At 41.6% G+C, this 12,162-nt stretch overlaps 1 long non-coding RNA gene across 1 annotated transcript; it reads right to left on the bottom strand.

Annotated features, from left to right (window-relative positions):
• Positions 1-1,376: 1,376 nt before the first annotated feature.
• Positions 1,377-9,043, bottom strand: LOC144266839 (uncharacterized). Its single transcript, XR_013346501.1, has 3 exons — positions 8,825-9,043; positions 4,330-4,411; positions 1,377-1,586 (listed from the first exon to the last, which is right to left on the bottom strand). It is a non-coding gene; the product is annotated as an uncharacterized LOC144266839 (long non-coding RNA).
• Positions 9,044-12,162: the final 3,119 nt, after the last annotated feature.

The raw sequence follows: 12,162 nt of genomic DNA, 5'->3' as shown, positions 1-12,162 counted from the left end.
GAGGCCAATACCGTCGAATTGTGTCCACACTAACCCTAATTCAAAACAGCGATGTCAATTTCAGCGCTAATCCCCTCATCGGGCAGGAGTACAGAAATCCATTTTAAGAACTCTTTATGTCGACAAAAATGGCTTTGTTGTGTGGACGGGTGTAGGGTTAATTCGATTTAACACTGCTAAATTCAACAAACTCATAGTGTAGACCAAGCCTAAGAGGTAGGAGACCTAGGTTCAAGTCAGAGAGGGGATTTAAACCCAGAACTCTCACATCCTGAGTTACTGCTCTAACAACTAGCTTTTAAGGATGGGGTGGCAACAGCACCACCATTAGGCTTGTATGTGAGGTTAGGCATGCCTACCAGATCAGGCCCCACAGGTGAGCTAAGCAGGGTAACACCTAGTTTGAGGATCTCACTGGGGTTCAGCCTTGAGCTAGGTAGCTGAGTACATGCCCCGCAGCAGAAATTTAGGGACCTACAGTTCTCAGGTATCAACAGGATAGGCAGCAGATGAGTGAGTGTTTGAGGATCTAAATTTTGGATTGAGGCACTTAAACTGGCATATAGGCACCAAAATCCTTTTGTGAAAGCAGCACACAGTGCCTTATCTGTATCCTCCCCTCAGCATGGCTTCTCCATCCAACATGATGGGCATGGAGACTTCTGTGTGTACAATGTAGTGAAAGAGTTCAAACTTGGAATCATTATGAGTTACTGGATGTCAGCTGAAAGGCACAACCAGCCAATCAGAATGTGGCTTTGAACAATCAGTACCTAGCCCTGCACCAATGAATTATCGGTTCATCTTAATAGTCATAATATATTTTAGTTAAACATTTTCTTTCCAATAGGTTCATTGTTTTTTTAAAAAACAATAATATACCTAAGTATATAAGGATGGGGAAAACAAATCTGGTATTAGCTCATATTTCCAAGATGTAAAATGTAGAGTATATCACTTGTATAAGGAGAGTTTTTAATAAGAAAGACACTGTGTTGTATTGTGTAAACAAACCTATTTCATTACAGAGGGATATTGCATGATACTAGAATTATAAATATATTAGTGTATTGTAGGGGAAGCGTGTAGCAACTCCTGTCAAAGTTTTTATATAGGCATCACAGTACATCTATGCAATGGCTTTACCACTCAGGAGTAATGTGGCTTTTCCGAACTCATGTTAATAAAACCCTTAGTGTCACTCCACTCAATATTGCGTAATACATAATATATTTATATCTAGATTATATTTTGAGCTGTATACACACACACACTTTATACATTATTAAATGTTTTATACAAAAATCTAAATAACCAACTATTGCAAAAAGATGGTTCACATGTTATTTTTATGCATAAAATGTTTCCACCTTTTAAAGATTTACTAAAAGTTAATTACTCTGTCATTTAAAGAATTACTCTTTCATGTATTTTGTAACATATCAACAATAAAGACTGAAGGAAGGAATATTGACATTGCAGTTTGAAATCAGTACAAACTATCAATGGCTACTCTTGATAAGAATTGCAATGAAGAAATCCATTGTAGTAGTGAGGACTCAGCTCCTTACAAACGTAAATGAGGGCTGTGGTGGAGAAAAGAAAAGAGAGGAAAAGAACCACGTGTTTAAAAAAAGCAAATCACACACACTTTCAGACACTGGCATTTCTTTCATCAGTTGAAAAATTTGTTTTTTCTATGCCTAAAACTAAGGAAAGGTAATGTAATGTTTCTATAAGGAACTCAACAAACTTTATGGCAACATTACATTAAAACTTGAATTAGCACATACTAAATGCAGTCTTTATGATGGGATTCTTCAGAGAAGAAGCTTGCATTATTTATACCATAGCACTAATTTCATTACATACAAAACTAGAATGCTACAAGAAAAACTTCATCTTTTCATTTTAGAAGCAGAAGTTTTAAGGAGATGATTATATACTCTGGAAGGGATAATAAATTGACATTTCTGTGCATATCCAAGAAGTGCAGAACAAGTAGTCAGTCAAGACATCTAACTTATTAACCTATCTAATGATGCATGTTCTTTTAAGTATTTGAATCATTTTGAAAGAAAATAAAATACTCTTTTTACTATGGAATTCATACCAGAAGGATGCAATATTTTAAAGAGAAGTATTACAGGATAATTGAGGACAATAGTATTGCTGCATTCAGCATGTGTCCATTGAATATGAAAAGCATATTGTATTCTGCATCACTTAATTCAACAACAGTTTTGAAGAAATGCACTCTCCTTTGTTCAAGTTCACCCTGCCATTAATAGCTTCTTCATCATCTCTACCCAGTGAGACTGTGTCATCATACAACCCTGGCATGGTTAAGTAGCAGTATCTCAGGAACCACTAAAAGTAGAAATTAATGATTTTCTAGCTATTTGAAAGGTAGAATTCCAAACTTTCCAAAGTGTAAGTACTGATTCTAACTCTAGCAGTTCTTGTCAAAGCAGCTGTAAAATAAGATAGGACTCAAGGTGGAGTAGAGGGGAGGTGGATAAGATAGGAGTCAGAGTGATGTGAACTTACAGTCTGTTTTTTTGTAAGCTATAATTCTGGAATTTAACCACCTCTTTTTAATAGTAGCCAGGATGGTATTTATAGCCCTGGTGGCTTTCAATATAATTGATCTTAAAGATGGCACGGATAGACTTGGTCGATAGCAAAGGTAGACCTAAAAGTTCAATCCAGGGGCATCTGGATAAAACTTTTCTATCAAAGCACATGGCATGCTCAGAGATGGCCCACTGATTGGATAGAAAGGGGAGTAGTTGAGGACATAACTTTCATGGAACTTCCTCTCATTTTAGCTGCAGTGACAAATTACGGGGTGCAGTCTGCAAACGAAAGAGTGAGATTCTGGAGTGAAAACCTGGTGGTAGTGCATGTTATTAACAGCTAGTCATTCAAATCACTAAGCGTGTTGGGGCTGGTGAGAGTATTTATCCTGCAATGTTTAAACCTGTAACAGCTGTTTTACCACTAAACATATCCCTGGGATTAAAGCTGGCATAGCCAACATTTGTCTCAATTACAGGTGAATAGATTTCAAGACTTGGTACTGGGAGCCAACAAGGACCCCAAACAGATGCCTCAGACACTTCAGAACCTTGATTATCACTGCTCTTAGGATAGTGCAGAGATCTGTAGGGGGGTGAGGGAATTTATTCAAGTTCAGGCCACGGTGGGCCTGCCGAAACTTTGGCCAATATCGGAAGATCAGATACTGATAAATGCAGTCTGACATGGTCAATGATCTCCAGTCATTTATCCGACATCACATTTTGCAGCAGATTATCAGGTTATCCAGATTCTTGTGGTGAGTCTTTAGTTAGGAGCCTATTAGACAGGTGGTTTCGAACCACAGGCCCTAGGGAAGATCCCTGATAAATCCATCACTATTCAGGTCCTGCATTTGACGCAGCATGAGAAAGGGTGCAAAACTGTGGCCTTCTATGGTAACAACACTTCTTCCAGGTTTTGACCTGTAGGTGGAGGTAGTCACATACTTTTGATTGATCAGAAAAATGGAAGGCCTTTTCTGGGATCTGAAACTTTATTTTCATAGTCACCTTTCACGGATCCCTGAGACATAGCCCGCGGATCCCCAGGTGTCTGCAGACCACAGGTTGAAAACCACTGCCATAGAGTATGTCTACATTACAAGCACTACAGTGGCACAGCTGCAGCTCCACTGCTGTAGTGCTGTAGTAGAGATACTTGCTACAGCGATGGAAGGGGTTTTGTTGTAACTGTAATACATCCACCCACCCTCCTCAGAGACAGAATTCTTTCATTGACCTAGTGGTAGCTACACTGGGGCTTAGTTTGGCTTAACTATGTCTTTCAGGGATGCGAATTTTTCACACTCTGAGCAACGTAGCTAGGACGACCAAAGTTTTAGGTGTAGACCAGGCCTTAGTCTTGTCTCTGTGGTGGGTATGAAAGCTTGGAGGAGTGGCTGCTGGAAGACTAGCATCCATACTAGGGCAAAGTTAAGGGTGGATGACGATTGCTCCAATGGTGAGGTCTCTCTCTCTCTAAGTGGAATAGAGGGTAAGATGTCTTAACTATTGCTTTTGGGTTAGGTATGTTGTGTATAGACCTGTCTTAATTGACACACAATGTAGTATTTTGTGATTTAATATTATAGACTTGCAAACAAATCCTGTCTCTGGAGGAGAGCTAAAAATGTCAGTTTCAGCTGAAAGGAAACATCAGTTAACTCAGGTGGAGAAAAATACAACATACTAGATGCCATGAAGGAAACATGTTCACATCTGTGTATTTCCAATAAGGAGTACTTGCCTCCAACACAGGATGGCAGTCTACAAGCTTCTTAGGAGTCACCAAAAGTCATGGATCCAGAGTTTTCTGTTAGCACCCACAACTGGAGAGAACAGAGAAGCAGAAAAAGTATTTCAGCAGTAAATTCAAGCATAGCTTTCAAAAAAAAAAAAAGACAAAGACATTGATACACTTTAGAATAAAACATGCTTCCCCAAAGTCCCCATCTTCTCTGCAGCTCAAGTCTCATATTGTGGAAGGAAGCTGGAGCAGACTGTCTCCTATTTCTTCTCATCAAGAACATTCTCTGATGGCACTTAGAGTGGTAAAGCTATAAATAGTAAATAATGTTGACAGTTAATGTAGTAAGTGCCCCTAGCATTTCATTAGGCCAGACAGACTAGATAAGCAGGGTGGTTTGCATTCTATGTCTGATCAGCCATACTAGAAAGATTAAAGACACATCTACCATATCTCCCTCCAGCTGATCATCTGTTGTTAAAAAATGGTTTGAATACGTAGTCAAAACTCCCATTCCCTCTTAAATGGTTGTTTCCTTACTGATAATTCAACAAGCTTTTGGTGTGATCCACAAAGCGACTTAAATACCTAAACTCCAGAGTTAGGTGCCTAAGTCCCCATATGCATCACTGAGATCCATGAAACTCCTGCTTGGCTGTCACCTAACCCTGTAAGCACCTAAATTCACTTGGTTCCTACCTTTCCACTGTAAAAGTTCCCTAGGTAGCTAAATTGTAGACCCTGGGGCAAGTAGACGAAGGTTTCCAACCATCAGAGGAGTTAAGTTTTGGAATAGCCTTCCAAGGGAAGCAGTGGGGGCAAAAGATCTATCTGGTTTTAAGATTAAACTTGATAAGTTTATGGAGGAGATGGTATGATGGGATAACATGGTTTTGGTAATTAAATAGTCATGGTAAATAGGCCCAATGGCCTGTGATGGGATATTAGATGGGGTGGGATCTGAGTTACCCCTATATTTTCTGTAGTATCTGGCTGGTGAATCTTGCCCATATGCTCAGGGTTTAGCTGATCACCATATTTGGGGTCGGGAAGGAATTTTCCTCCAGGGCAGATTGGAAGAGGCCCTGAGGTTTTTCGCCTTCCTCTGTAGCATGGGGCACGGATCACTTGCTGGAAGATTCTCTGCTCCTTTAAGTCTTTATACCACGATTTGAGGACTTCAATACCTCAGACATAGGTGAGAGGTTTTTCGCAGGAGTGGGTGGGTGAAATTCTGTGGCTTGCGTTATGCAGGAGGTAAGACTAGATGATCATAATGGTTCCTTCTGACCTTAGTATTTATGAATCTAAGTACACTGCTGCCACCCTCTAGCTGTCCATCTCCTGCCTAAGCCCTATGCCCCAGAGCAATTCACAAACCAGGGGAAGATACATCTTCATCCACCTAGGTTGTATGCAGACCCTGATCCACTTGGCGGCCCGTGAGCATGCCTAGCGGATCAGGTCCTGTCCTACCACTTAAGTCACATGCAGGGCCCGATCCACTAGGCAGCCTTTGAGCACATCTACTGGAGTGGGTCCCAAAGGCACTCTCACTCTCTCTCTGACGCAAAGACTGTTGCGTGGGAGGGAGCACATGAGACAGAATGGCTCTGTAGTCCAGCGGTAAGAGCATCCACCTGGGGAGGTGGGAGGCTGCAGGTCCAGTCCCCCTGCTCCAACCATTCTTTCATTATTTATCCACAGTGGAACAGTTTCAACAGGAGAAATTGAGGGAAGCCCACATCGGAATACCGAGTGGTTAGATCAGTCCCCTGAGAGGTGGCAGACCCCTAATCAAATCCTCTCTACCTCTGGCAGAGAGAGGGGGAATTTAACCTCAGTTTCTCACATCCCAGGTGAGTGCCCTAACTACTAGGCTAAAAGTTATGAGGGGGAAGGCCCTCATCACCACCTCCTCCTCCAACCATCTGTGTAGTGTGAGGCAAGCATTGAACTCATTCCTGCAAGAAGTGACTTAGGCGCCGATCCATCTGACTCCAGGTGGCTGGTTCTGAGCAGACAGGCACCTCCCTGCAGCCTGGACTTAGGCACCTATCTCTGAGAGAGAAGAGGGGTTTAACACCTTCCCCCCCATCATCAGCATTTCCCATTGGCTAGGTTAGGTGGCATCCTTTCTAGCATGCTGGCTTTTGTGGATCCCATTTTTAGCCACCTCTCTCTCCCTATTCATTGTACAAGAAGCTTAAGTGCCAAACTTGGATTTGTGGATGGCAGAATTGTTCCTGTGATTTTCTAGGCACTGTGACACTCAGCATTGTAATGCCTAATGCCAAAATCCCTTTGCGGATCCCACTCTTTGAGCTTATTTCTTAGGATATGTCTACACTGCAATGTAAGCCCAGGCTTAGCAGAACTCAAGTTAGTAGACTCTGGGTTTGTTAACCTAGGGCTTGAGCGTCTACACTCATTTGTAACCCCAGGTTAGGGATTTTTGACCCCTGGGTCCCAATCTGGGGCTTCGGTGTCTACACTATATTATGCGGGCTTGCATCCAGCCACGCATATCTAAAACTTCTAGTGCCCTCCCAAAATGTGGCCACTCCAGCCCTTTGCTGGTGGTGCAGTGAGAAAACTTGACTGTCCAGACAAAAAGTTCACCCAAGGGCTTGTGGAATGCTTTTAGTGGACTCCCAGAGCATGAGTCTAGTGCTGCTGTATTTACACTGTAAAGCAATAAGGCTTGAACCCTGGGTCCTGGCTTGACTCAGGCTTGGACCTTCCCTCCCCATGGAGTCCTGCGGCACTGGGTTAGTGCAATTTGTGTTTAGACAGAAGTGCGGTTTAGGCTTGAGTCTGATTTGACGCCTGGGCTTACCTTGCAGTGTATACGTACCCTTTGATGCTTATGTGATTACATATTCAACACATCTCATAGAAGACCTTCCTCCCCACCTACAATTTTGGTATTACATGGCATACCCTTCTTCAGACAAGTGATAACTTGTATATATACTTTACCTAAATTAGTCAGGACCACCTTTGGTATCAATGGTTAGTAGAAGAAAATTAAACATTCCAGTATAGGTTCCTTAACCGTTGCAACAACCAAAGAATCAAACTCTCTTGTAGAAACCATTAGCTATTCATTTCTTTTAAGTTTCTAAAATAAAAGTTAACATCCAGGACTCTGCACAATTATCGCATAATTTTAAAGCTAACACATTATCACTATGAGCATTCAGCAAGAATTTAATCATATTTTCTAATCAGTTAAATAACAGAAATAAGGAAACGATTGCCTATAGTCACCCGAGCCCAGCACCTTCTCAACAAACTTAGAAAAGAGAGAGAGAAAGAGTGTGTGGGCGGGGGGGTGCGTGGGGGGAATATAGCCTTCTGGGCACACTGCAAAGCCTAACAAACGTATGTTCTGGCAATCCAAGCGTGTGGACCCTGTTTCAAAACTGAATCCTCCTCCTCGGAGCATGTCCTGACAGCAGATCCCTCTCATCCATAGAATGGCAGCTCCAGCTCAAGCATCTTTGCTGTGGCAGTATGAGGAGGAGACAAGATACTGCAGGTATATCAGGTCCCAACCCATTTAGGGCTCTATAGGTTAAACACCACCTTTCATTTCCACCAGAAATTTTCTGGAAGCCAGTGCAGAACACTGGTCTACTGTGCTTCCCACATGCAGCATTCTGCAGTAGGCTCAGCTTCTAAATGGTCCTGAGTGCATTACAGCAATCTAATATTGAGGTGACAAAGAATTCATTGAAAAGAAAAGGTTACACTACTCTGGTCAAGAGTTAGTAGAAAAAGTACTCTTGGCCACAACCCTATCTGAGCATCCAAGAGTAGCCCAGAATCTAAAAGCACCCTGTGTTTTTGAAAGTGCTGTTGTACTCTCTCATTAAGCTTGGTATCATCAGTGCACTAAATACACGGCAACCCATGTCTCCTCGCTAACAATCTCATATACCCTATGAACAAGAAAGGTGATAGTACAGACCCCTTCAGCAGCTACAAAAGAGCACTCTTGGGACAGAGAAACCATTGACCACAACTCCCCTTTGGGGTCCTCAGAAAGATAATAGCCACTCAAAAGCAGTGCCATCCATCCCTGCTCCTGTCTGTAAATGAGTCAACAAAATCTCATAGCCAACTGTATCAAAAGCTGCTGACAAATTTATAAGAATCATACACCCTTAATCTTTGTTCAATGCTTGGATATAATAAACTAATGCAACCAGGGAGGTTTCTACCCCCTGTTAGGGCCTATGACCTGTTTGAATCCAAGGAAATCTCAATGACCTTCCTTAAAAATGGGAGATGGGACATAGGCTGGTAGCCAGAATGTGAATATCAAGAGTTGGTTTCATGAGCATGAATCTCTCAATAGCTTATTTAAGAGGTGCTGGGATCCTGTTCTCATCCACCCACAGAAAAACATTCACGATCTTGACAAATAATGGACCCATTACTTCTTCACTGGCCTTCACTAGCCAGAAAGGATAAGACTGCAACTCACACATTGTCAGGAAGCAGCTACAGCACCTCCACAGTCTCAGAGAGTAATACTGGCTGCAACTCAAGCAAAGACGACGAGCTCATGTCCTTCTCCACATATGGTTGAGTTTCCATAGCAATGGGTACCTCAGTCCAAATTTGAACTTCGTCTGCAAAGTAACATGAAAGCTCTCCACAAGGAAAAATTCAATCTGCAACCAAGTGGACACAGTGAGGATTCAATCACTCAGCACAGTTCTGCTGTGCGAGATGTTTGAGAAGCTATAGCAGAATTGAAGAAAGGCAGTTTTTCACTTCTTCCACAGCCATGACAAGCAATCTTTAAATATTCCGTATACTGCAATCAAATTAAGGATAAGATAAGGTTAGTGTAAGCATGTAGGCTGCCCCACACTAATACAAAAGAGCCTTCTGGGTTGATTAGGTTCCTTATTACACTGGTGCTGGAATCACCGAGATTGGTAACTTAGAATTCCATGGCTGCCATGATCATCATTCTACTGTCCCAGGTAGTTGTAAGCTCCATTCATGAGGCTGGATATGCTTTGGATCAAGTGTTTGCACTTGGGGTGGAAGGCAAAGGAATTGATATTAACATCTTTCTATCCAGGACTGCCCATATTCTTTGAAGTTAGGGCACACCAGTCCCATTGGGATGACTGATGTTTTGACAGTTTGCCCTCAGAAGTTGATGAGCCATTTGAGTCTCTGAGCAGCTAAAAGGGATAAAATTGTTCTTCTGAGTTTTCTCTATTGATAATTTGGTAGGAATTTACAACAATCTCTTGTCTTCCACTATTGACACGAAGGCTCCTCACTACCAGCTTTGCCCTCACAGGTCACCTTGATTATAGATTACCTGAGACAGATGAAGTAAGAGGGAAAATGGCTAGCGAATCTGGGGCAGAAGTCCATGCTGATGTTGGTCTTTGGGAGGGCCAAGCTGTCACTGTTGGGGGCTCAGATAAACTCCAAGAACAGACCTGCTTTCCCTCATGAAGGGCTCTTCCTTACAGTGCCCTACTTTTTCACCAATTCATCTCCCTCCACAAAATCACACCTTCAAAACAAAAGATAACAAAACAGGCTTGACAAAGCCCTGGCTGGGATGATTTAATTGGGGATGGGTCCTGCTTTTGAGCAGGGGGTTGGACTAGATGACCTCCTGAGATCCCTTCCAACCCTGATATTCTATGATTCTATGATATAGCTCCACAAATTTAAAAAGCAAAACTCCCTGCAGATAAATTTCACTAATGCCTCACAATCCTGAAGGATGAAGGCAGTCGTGGTTGATATATGCCTTCCCTTCAGTTCCCCATCTGTAAAATGGGGACAATGGTGCTTTCCACCATCATAGAGGTGTTACGAGGATTAACACTACAGATTGTGAGGTGCTCAGATGCTATGGTGATGGGAGTCATAAGTACCTAAGGGTATTGCTACACAGAAGACAGGAGGGTGCTTCCCAGCAAGAGTACCTAGAGACACGCTAGCTCTCCTTGAGCTAGCACATTAAAAATAGCCACGTGGCAGAAGCAGCACAAGCTAGCCGTTTTGAGTGCAATCCCACCCAACTCAAGTACCTGTTCATGCAGTTCACCTGAGCCACTGCGCTCAAACTGCTAATTTTAGCACACTAGCTCAAGGAGAGGTAGTGCATGGCTGTCTAGCAGTACAAGGAAGCATCCTCCTAGCTGCTCTGTAGACATAACCCTAAAACAGATTCCTTTGACAGCTCTTCTTGGTAGGACTGGATTTAGGGTCAAGCTGCAAGTAGAAAAGTAACACTAGCCCTAATCTCAATCTGTCCTAATTTGAAAGCTAATACATTATCACTATAGGCATTCAGTAAGAATTTAAATTCATCATATTTTCTAATCATCTTTACTGAAAAAAACAGTAATGGATCTAGCTATTATGCAATATAATCAGGCAGTATTTAAAACCCTGTTGTGTAGAGTCCAAAGGAACTATAATGGTGGGAAAATGTCAATGAACCGCAATTCAACACCAAAAAGATCAAAGTATATATGCAGTACATCCATCTAGGAATGAAGACAGGTAACAAGGATTAGCTGTAGTAAAGCTCCTATACATTTCTGAAAAGAGCTTGTGGATAAGTAAAGGAAAGGTAGCATTCACTTTGACAAACAAGGTAGTGGACCAAATTCATCCTTGCTATAGTCCACTGAAGCCCAATGGAGTTACCAACAGGGATAAATTGACCCCAAGTGAGCACAAATTTTACCCCTAAAGTCTGAACACTTTATTATAGTTAAGTTTCAGCACAGGAAATGATAAAGCTAAAGGGAAGTGTACAGAATCTAGTGAATCACTTAGATAACCTAGTGAAAATCTTGAGAATCTTGCATATGGCAAAATATAATGAAAGATTAAAATATGATGCAGGCAAAGGACATTCATCTTTGACAGAATAATGTTCAGATAACAACATTTGCTGATCTAAGAAAACATATAGGGTTAATCTGGATTTGAAGGCAGCCAGAAAGTTTTTGTAGCGATTACTACATCATAAACCAGTGGTTTTCAACTGGTCGTCTGCAGACTACATCTAATGGGTCCGTGAAAGGTGACTATGAAATTAAAGTTTCAGATCCCAGAAAAGGCCTTCCATTTTTCTGATCAATCAAAATTATGTGAATGCCCCCATCTACAGGTCAAAACCTGGAAGCACTGTCATTATCATAGAAGCCCACAGTTTAGCACCCTTTCTCGCACTGTATCAAATGCCGTGCTGAACACATGCAACATTTATAGCTCAATCCTGTTCAGTCAGTTTTCAGTCTAAGACTTTTATGGTAGGTGTTCACAGACCACAGGTTGAATTTCCAAAGAGGTTTGCACCTCCATTCCAAATTTTTTAGGGGTCTGCAGATGAAAACGGGTTGAAAACCACTGTCATAAGCTATATTGCTCATTGCACTCTGACAGACATTGAAATTGCAAATACCTCCTGAATGGCCACATGTGCAAGAATTAAAACAGTGTAAGTATCAAGTTTGAAAATTAGAGGATGTATTCCTGTCTAGGAATAGCAGAACAGCAATCCATGGAAAATTGACCAATATTATATAAATTAGAGAATTTAAAAATAGCCTCAAAACATGCATAGATAATTTTAGTTGAGGATTAGTGTTCCAAGCAAGGATAAAAAAAATATAATTCTTCATTTTTAAACAGTTTCTCGGCACGCCAATATCAAGAAAAATGTCTGCATAATCATAACCAATTTCCTGTTGAACAGCTCAAATCAGGTTAAAAAAATCGAGACACTATCTGAGACACGGAATTTAACTTCTGTTGAACAAAGTCCTC

Source organism: Eretmochelys imbricata, chromosome 6 (assembly GCF_965152235.1).
Source record: "Eretmochelys imbricata isolate rEreImb1 chromosome 6, rEreImb1.hap1, whole genome shotgun sequence".
Lineage (NCBI taxonomy): Eukaryota > Metazoa > Chordata > Testudines > Cheloniidae > Eretmochelys > Eretmochelys imbricata.
The sequence above is the reverse complement of the archived record's forward strand: the minus strand, read 5'-3'. Positions and strand labels throughout refer to the sequence as shown.